This window comes from Triticum urartu, chromosome 6A, assembly GCF_056163025.1.
Source record: "Triticum urartu cultivar PI428250 chromosome 6A, HENAU_Tu73, whole genome shotgun sequence".
NCBI lineage: Eukaryota > Viridiplantae > Streptophyta > Magnoliopsida > Poales > Poaceae > Triticum > Triticum urartu.
In genome coordinates, this window is record NC_141878.1 from 223,646,325 (window position 1) to 223,655,136 (window position 8,812).

An 8,812-nucleotide genomic window follows, 5' to 3' on the forward strand; every position below is an offset into this window, starting at 1 on the left:
TAAAATGAAGTTTGTCATGTATAGTTTCTACTCATATTATTTTTACTAATGTTAATAACCGTTTAGACTATGCTTACGGGCTGTATAGAGGGTTAGTCATTGTAAAAAGAGAAAAGCTAGCTTGTAGCATCTTCAGTAGCTAGCAGTACAGAGTACAGTTAGCAGCGGCAGTAGTAGATGCAGCAGTAGTGCCATGGTAGCAACTAGCAAGTAGCAGCAGGCGAGCACGGGTGGGGTGGAGGGAAGGCGCGGCGAGGGTAGCAGCCGGCGCGGTCAGGCGCGGCCAGGCGCGTGCGAAGTAGGCGCGGGGCGGCTACAGGGTGCAGTCCAAGGACGTGGCCACGGCGGGCGCGAGCAAAGACAGGGCGCGGTGGGCGGCAACACAGGGAGCGGCGATGCATGGGGTTTGCGTGCGTGTGAGGACCACGGCAGGGGCGCATGACCGCGCTTGGGAGCGGAGCTCCAGCCATGGCGTCCACAACGCCGGCCGGCCATGAGCAGCGGCAGCAGGACGGTGGGCTCGGCGGAGGCACCGCCACGCGCGGGCGAGCACGCATGGGGACGCGGTCGGGTGCAGCCGGTCATGGCCAGAGGCCAACGGAGCACGGGCGAGGGAGTCGTGCTAGCGGTCGTAGGCAACGGCAACGAGCAGAAGATGCGCTAATGGACCGAATCCAACGGGGAAGAGGAGGAGAAGGAGTAGAGGCTCACGGTGTGGCACATGAAAGCCCGGCGACGGATTGGTAGTAGCAGGACGGTCGCAGCGGACGGAGCTCGTCGGCGGCCGTAGGTGCGGGGAAGAACCCGATCCTGATGGTCGAGGGGGTCCGAGCTCGATCTTGTGGACGAGGAGGACGCAGTCGACGACGTTGGTGCAGACAGACAGGTTGGAGAGGCACGGGAGAGACGGTCGCCGCGGTGGTGGCCAACGACAGCGACGTAGGCGCTCGGGTGAGCCGAGAGGATGACGAGGGAGAGAGAGAAGATGGATCTGGGAGGGAGGGCGCCGAGGAGGAGTGAGGCGAGTGGGAAGAAGATATCTGGGGGGAGGGGCGCCTCGATGGAGGCCTTATCCTCCCACGGCATGGCCGGCGAGGTGGTTCGACGGGGACGTGATCCTGTTCGGGCACGGTTGTGAATAGGAGAAGACGACCGGGGGTTAGGTGGGCTGACTTGGGTGAGGCCCAGTGGGGGCACGTGCTCTCTCTTCCTTTTCTTCTTCTCAGTTTTCTTTTTATTATTCTGTTTTCTTTTAACAGCCTCCATTTGCATTTAAAGAAGCCACCAAATGACTTTGCAAAAATGTGGAGTTGGACAAAACAAATACTAGGAAACATTGAGCACTGCCACAAAAAGCTTGACACCTAAAAAATTTAGTTTAATATTTTATAATTTATAAAAGGCATTTAATTATTATTTTTAGCCACTGATATATATACTTAGGAGCAATTAAAGACTTTAAAACAATGTTGGCTCACCACCATAAATAATTATGGAATATTTGCAACACTTTGAACATTTTATTTTGCATGTTTGAGAAATTTGAATTTTGCACTTTAGTTTGAACTTGAATTTGGATTGCGATTTCTATCAACCGCAGATTAGTAACAGTAAAGTGATGACATGGCACCATTAACAAGGGTTTACTGTAGTTTAATTATCCGGGCGTCACAATAGCATGCATGTTAGTCTCCTTTGTATTTGATGAAATGTTGCAACGGGCAACCTTGGACGCAAGATACATGAAACAGAAGCTGGAAGCTTCATAGCATTGTACAAATTTATCTCGCTGATAAATTACACTACGTACTATGCTACTACTATGTAAAGAGTTAGGTGTCGCACGGTGTCCAGAAAATATGGTGATAATGTGAGCTGGGCCATGTAATGACTGAGCCTGCGTGTTTTCACTGCTCTCGCACTCCTCCGCTGTAAGAATGGAGAAAATTGTAATCTAGTAGTACGTCCTTTCGCCGAAAGTGTGGGACATCCAGTAGTCCTACCACCTCAGTAATAATGACCAATGAGTCATCAAATCATATAGACCCAGCAGTAAGTTGGACAGATGAAGCAACCATCACTCTTGAATCCGCTTCTCTCTTCAACGCAGGCGCTAGTGAATGGTCACGTCCGCTCTGCCTGGCCATGAATGCGGCACCGATTCTTTGGAGCGGCGCTGATCGTTTCGGGGGGGGAACCACGCGCGAGTGATGGAGGGGCTTTGGGTGGGCCAGGCTGGTCAAGAGCGGGCGTGGCAGAGGTCTGCCTGTCCCGACCGGACGCCCGGAAACGAGAGGATGCACCAATTCTCATGGCTAAATCGTACACTACACACCATCTCTCTGTAGGAGTAGGTCGATGTGTCGCTCTCTCTAACACAGACATGCTGTTAAACACACACACGCACACGCACACGCACACACAGGTTCATAGAATAGGAATATCATGCGAGTTACTCAGGGAGCGTTTGGATCCTTAGCAAGAACAATATATAGCCTAGCCGGGCAAGGTTAGGCGTTTGGAACTGTTAAAATATGTTAGCTTTTGTGGGCCAGCCAACTTGGGTGGGCTAGAAAAACCTTGCTAGCTCAGGAGTGCCAGATCGGCCCGCTTCCGATGGCAAACTTCGCGTACTACCTCCGTCCTGGTTTATTGGTAACGGCCCGAATGTTCATCCATGTCACAAAAAATTATATTAATTTGTATTTCGTGTACTAAATTTTTTCTTATTAATTTGTTTGTTTCACCCTCTGACTAGTGGGACCCAACATACTACGTGGACAGAGGTAAGGTGACTAAGGCTCCTGTAACACCCACAATGCGGCTATATCTCCCATGTGTCGGAGCACGACCTAGAGGCATAGCCGCATGGTAGGTTTGTCGCAAGAGGGGTAATCTTTACACATCCCTTGTACTGAATAAGAAAGGGATAAAGAGCCGGCTTACAATCGTCACATCACACAATACATAAATAATCCATACATCATCCAAGATACAATCAAAGGTCCGACTACGGAACCAAAATAAAGAAAGGCAACCCCAAATGCTAGATCCCCGATCGTCCCAACTGGGCTCCTCTACTGATCATCCGGAAAAGAAACATAGTAACGGCCCGAATCCTCGTCGAACTCCCACTTGAGTTTGGTAGCGTCCCCTGCACTGGCATCATCGGCACCTGCATCTGTTTGGAAGTATCTGTCAGTCATGGGGACTCAGCAATCTCACACCCGCGAGATCAAGACTATTTAAGCTTAAGGGTAGGAAAAGGGTAGTGAGGTGGAGCTGCAGCAAAGCACTAAGCATATATGGTGGCTAACTTTTGCAAAAGAGAGCGAGAAGAGAAGCAACGCACGGTCGAGAAGCTAAAAGTGATCAAGAAGTGATCCTGAAGCTACTTATGCTCAAGCATAACACAAGACCGAGCTCTCTTCCTGGACTCTGCCGAAAAGAGACCATCACGGCTACACACATGGTTGATTCATTTTAATTAAGTTAAGTGTCAAGTTCTCTACAACCGGACATTAACAAATTCCCATCTGCCACATAACCGCGGGCACGGCTTTCAAAAGTTCAAACCCTGCAAGGGTGTCCCAACTTAGCCCATCACAAGCTCTCACGGTCAACGAAGGATATTCCTTCTCCCGAGAAGACCAGATCAGTCTCGGAATCCCGGTTACAAGACATTTCTACAATGGTAAAACAAGACCAGCAAAGCCGCCCAATGTGGCGACAATCCCGATAGGAGCTGCACATATCTCGTTCTCAGGAAAACACCGGATGAGCAATCCGTATAACTAAAACCAACCCTCAAGTTTCCCCGGGGTGGCGCTGCAAGGGGCTCTAGTTCGGACCAACACTTAGAGAAGCATTGGCCCGGGGGGTTAAAATAAAGATGACCCTCGGGTCTGCAGAACCCAAGGGAAGGTGATAGGTTGTTAGGAAAATGTAAAACCAAGGTTGGGCCTTGCTGGAGGAGTTTTATACAAAGCGAACTGTCAAGGGGTTCCCATAACACCCAACCGCATCAGGGACGCAAAATCAAGGAACATAACACCGGTATGACGGAAACTAGGGCGACAAGAATGGAACAAAACACCAGGCATAAGGCCGAGCCTTCCACCCTTTACCAAGTATATAGATGCATTAAATAAAATAAGAGATATTGTGATATCCCAACATATCCATGTCCCAACATGGAACAAACTTCAACTTCACCTGCAACTAACAACGCTATAAGAGGGGCTGAGCAAAAGCGGTAACATAGACAAACAATGGTTTGCTAGGAATGTGGGTTAGAGGCTTGACATGGCAATATGGGAGGCATGATATAGCAAGTGGTAGGTAGCGCGGCATAGCAATAGAGGGAACAGCTAGCAAGCAAAGATAGAAGTGATTTCGAGGGTATGGTCATCTTGCCTGAGATCCCACAAGGAAGAAGAACGAGTCCATCAAGAAGACAAATGGACGTAGTCGAACGAAACCTCACAACTCCAGAACGAAACCGAAGCTAACGCGAGAAGCAACCCGGAAAGAAGCAAAACACATAGTAAACAACCATCACATAAACATAGCATGATGCACAACCAGGTATGATGCATGTACGGTTTAATGAGGCATGGCATGGCAAAGTGCACAAACAATACTACAAATTAAGTGGAGCTCAATATGCAACGAGTTGCATATTGACGGAACACCACATGACTTATTTAGTGCACTCCTGTTTATGTACCCAACAATATTAAATGTTGTTAAACATAGCAAGAGGTGAATCATAAGTAAACTAAACATTTAGGCAAGTTTAAATGAGGCCGGAAATAACAACAACCATTCCGAAAAATCCTCATATGCATTTAGCAATTTAATGCAACAACAATTTAAACAATTTAAATATTATTATCATGATGCGGATGACATTTGCAAGTTTTAAGCAATATTTGTGAAAATGTTGATAAGAGCATGATGAGAGCATTTGTCACCGTGGTATAAGAAAAGGGTGCCACGGCGACGATAATGAAAATGATGCCACAACAACATTTCGGTTCCGATAACTCGATTGAAATACCGGTGCAAAAGAAAGTGTGACAGGAGCGTGTCATGAAAGATGGTGGGGTGATCCCGGTAACCGGGTTCCCACAGGTCGACGGCATGGCAAACGAGGAACAAAGTGCAAGCTACAATTCAAGCATGGTGCAAGCACAGGCATCTCATACAACACACATGCAATCGTTCCACGGTGTCGTTTCGGGGTTATACCTTTGAAGCGTGCATATTCGGAATGGTTTGGGTTCGTAGAGGAAGTAGTCGTACACGCGGGTCAAAGAGGGAATAGTCGTTCATGTCCGTAGATGTTCGGGGTCACGACACGGAACTTGACGTCCATGGGGTCTTCGCTGGTCGACAGTAGTGGTGCACGTTCATTTTTGGAGAGGTACTTAAGGAATCCAACGTCTTCGGAGCGACGGTAGTTGTTCACAGTTCGTAGACGGACTTGACGGGTCCGAGGGATCGGCCATCGTGGTACCTGGCGCAACACCATGTAGTCGTACATTTGAAGAGGAACTTGTCCATCCGAAGGTGTACTTGGCGAACAACGGTCGTCGTGGTACTCGTCGGTCCATGAAGTCGTTGTCGTAGGTCTTGGCATATTCATCATGGAAAAGTTGTGTTTAACAACAACAGGATCCGGAGGTGTAGAGGCAAGGAGGAGGCCATCGACGAGGCTCTCGGCAGCTAGGGTCAGCAATAGAGCCACGGATGTGGAGCGAGCGAGAATAGCAGCGGCAGCAAGAACTTAGCTCGCGGGCGAGGGATGGCGCACGGAAGAGGCCAGTGGGAGGAAGAGCATAACAAGCATGCTCGGGGTTAAGCCCACGTGCGAGGCCCTCGGAGGGTGAGGCAAGGTGCACAGGGGCCCGACTTCCTGGTGGTACTCCGGCGAAGACGGCCGGAGCGGCGGTGGTCGACGGGCGCGACGCAGCTGGAGGGCGCCACGACGCGTGCGGGGACGGGGTAGCAGAGGGGCGCGGAGGCGCTGGAGGAGGGCGCCGGTGGCGGAGAAGCTCCAGGGCGGCGGCTTGGTCGCGGGGTCAAGCAGCGGCTGCTCGCGTTGCTCCGGTGCGGGCAGAACTAATCAGCGATGAGGAGAAAGGGAGCAAGGGTGTGCGACTGGGGAAGGCAGGCGGTGCTCGCAGGGGAAATCGAGAGCGAGGTCGAGTGAGGGGACGCGGGATCCTGGCGCTGGCTACGGGGGCGCTGTGTGTGCCTCTGGCAGCGCAGGAGGAGAATGAAGGGAGAGTGGGGATCGAGCGGAAGGAATCGAGGGGGAGGCGGCGCTGAGGAGGGAGATGGGGATCGAGGGAGAGGAGAGGCTACAAGGGTTTCGGGCTAGGGTTGGCCATAGGTGCGGATGGGCTTTGGCCTTGGGCCGGCTGCGGGAATGGATGGCCTCGGGTGGGCCGGCGTGAGAGTTTGTGAGGCCCAGGAGGCCGGCGGCGCAAGCTCTCACTCCCTCCCATATAATCTTCTATTTATTGCATAAACAGAAATAGAGAGAAACGTACAGAGGGTTAGGTGTTGAAGTAGGGATGGGGGAACATATTTCTGGAAAACATGAAATATGCCCGATTTAATCAAATTAGTTTGGGAATTTTTACAAACTATAAATTTAAACATGTTCGAATTTAATTCAAACTTGCATGAATTTATAACGTAACCAAACTGAAGCCAAATGGGCTTAAATTTTATAGGATGGCCCTACATAATAAATATGATTTATGGGCAAAAGATGAACATTTATTTGAGCAATTCTATTTGCAACTCAAATAAATAGAGAAATGGGAAAGAAGGAAGTGGCATAGGGATTTGAAACTTGGGTGAAACCAAGTTGGAAGTGAGCATGGGGTTGATGGAAGGATCAAGAGAAGAAAAGAAGTTGCAATGCACATGAGCAACTAAATTAAACAACCACAACAATGGTATGGAGAAGATGCATGATGCAAAATAAAATAAAATAAAATAAAATAAAACAAACATCACAAGCGAGCAAGCACTCATGAACATGATGGATGTGAAGATGGAATGCCCAGGTGAGAATAAAAGATAACACAAGCATGATGATGCAACAATTTATAACAACACACGGCGACAAGGAGAAACATGGACGGTGTCTGGAGCTTCGGTCTCGGGGCGTCACAGCTGCATTATTTTTGTACTACCAACACTGCTTTAAATCCCAAAAGACCTTACTACCAAAGCCACATGACACGATTATGATTTAAATCCCAATGACTCCCACACACAAAAAACACGACATGCTTGTCATATGAATGCAGAAATGTATAAAAGGTTACTTTCCTCTCGTTAAACATAACGTGAGGGTGGTGTAGCTGGTTAGCCTGTTCGCTCATCAAACTAGAGGTCTCAGGTTCGATAACCACACTTGAGCATAATTTTGTTTTTGTTCGACTTCTTTCTTCCACCCAATGACAAGTAGGCCCCTCATGACAGAGAGAGAAAGTGATCTGGGGTGGTGCCAGGAGGATTCTTTGACTGGTCAAAATGGATGGATGCGGAGCTATACGATCTCGGCCTCGGCGCTTGTTTTCTAGGGTTTGCACTCTTCACACTCTCTCTCCACTATATCTATACACGCTGGAGCCTCAGCGCTTGTGGTTGCTCTCTTCACACTCTCTCACCCTCTCCAGATCTAAACAAGACTTTGTTGGCCTCTCCCTCTCCCCTCACTGCTGGTCAAAGAGCCGGCAGGATCCGTCTGCCGGGAAGGGAAGGAGGCTTAACGCTGTCGTCGTTGGCGAGGGAGGGAATCCACTACCGGCGCAGCTATTCTCTTTCACCCAGCGGTGGCGCGGGAGGGCCTATGCCCCTTCTTCCTCGCCGTAATACATAGTGTGGGCAGAACGGCCTCCGGTCGCCCACCGAACCACACCCAAAGAACCTTAAGGTATAATTTACTTATTCCACATGCATTGCTCTAGCTGCATGTGGGCTTTTTTCGCTTCTACACTCGAATCTTGGTGTTGGATCAAACAGGAAAGTAGTGGGGAAAGTTGTATAGCATGAATGTATGACGTGGTTCAAAGAGGAAAGGAATGGAGGGAAGTAGTGGGGAAAGTTGTATCGCATGAATCTAGGACGTGGTTCAAAAAGGAAAGGAAGGGGGAAAGTTGTATAGCATGAATCTAGGACGTGGTTCAAAGAGGAAAGTTGTGGGAAAAGTTGTATAGCATGAATCTAGGGCGTGGTTCAAAGAGGAAAGGAAGGGGGAAAGTACTAGTACAAACTGGCTATCCAGCACCTACGTTGGTCGAAAAGGCAAAACAATGGCAAACACAGTACACACATCTATAATGAACTGATCTTTTTGTTTCGGGGGACAAGGCTATAGAGTTTCAGCAGGACTAGATTTGCTGCGCTCACATAGGGAAAGGTGTATAAAGATAACAAAACTGGGACCAACACAAATATGCTCCTTGGTTGTTTGTTCTTTGTTGCAACAGACTGTGCATCACCCCTTCATACATCGGTAGATGCACATGGTGATGGTGAGTCCATTATCCCGTGCAACTCTTTAGCTATCATTAATCTAAGGCCCTGTTTGGTCAAAAATTCCTAGGACTTTTTTTAGTCCCAACTAAAAAGTCCCTAGTCCCTACCTGCTTGGTTCCAAGGACTATACATGGACTAGAGGTGTAACACCCACGATGCGGCTATATCTCCCACGTGTCGGAGCATGACTTAGAGGCATAACCGCATAGTACGCATGTCGCAAGAGGGGTAATCTTTACACATCCCA

General features: G+C 49.0%; 1 long non-coding RNA gene across 1 annotated transcript; it reads right to left on the reverse strand.

Moving 5' to 3' along the window:
• Nucleotides 1–2,897: 2,897 nt before the first annotated feature.
• On the reverse strand, nt 2,898–5,244 carry LOC147964840 (uncharacterized). Its single transcript, XR_015607986.1, has 2 exons — nt 4,417–5,244; nt 2,898–3,181 (listed from the first exon to the last, which is right to left on the reverse strand). It is a non-coding gene; the product is annotated as an uncharacterized LOC147964840 (long non-coding RNA).
• Between the last annotated feature and the right edge of the window lie 3,568 nt (nt 5,245–8,812).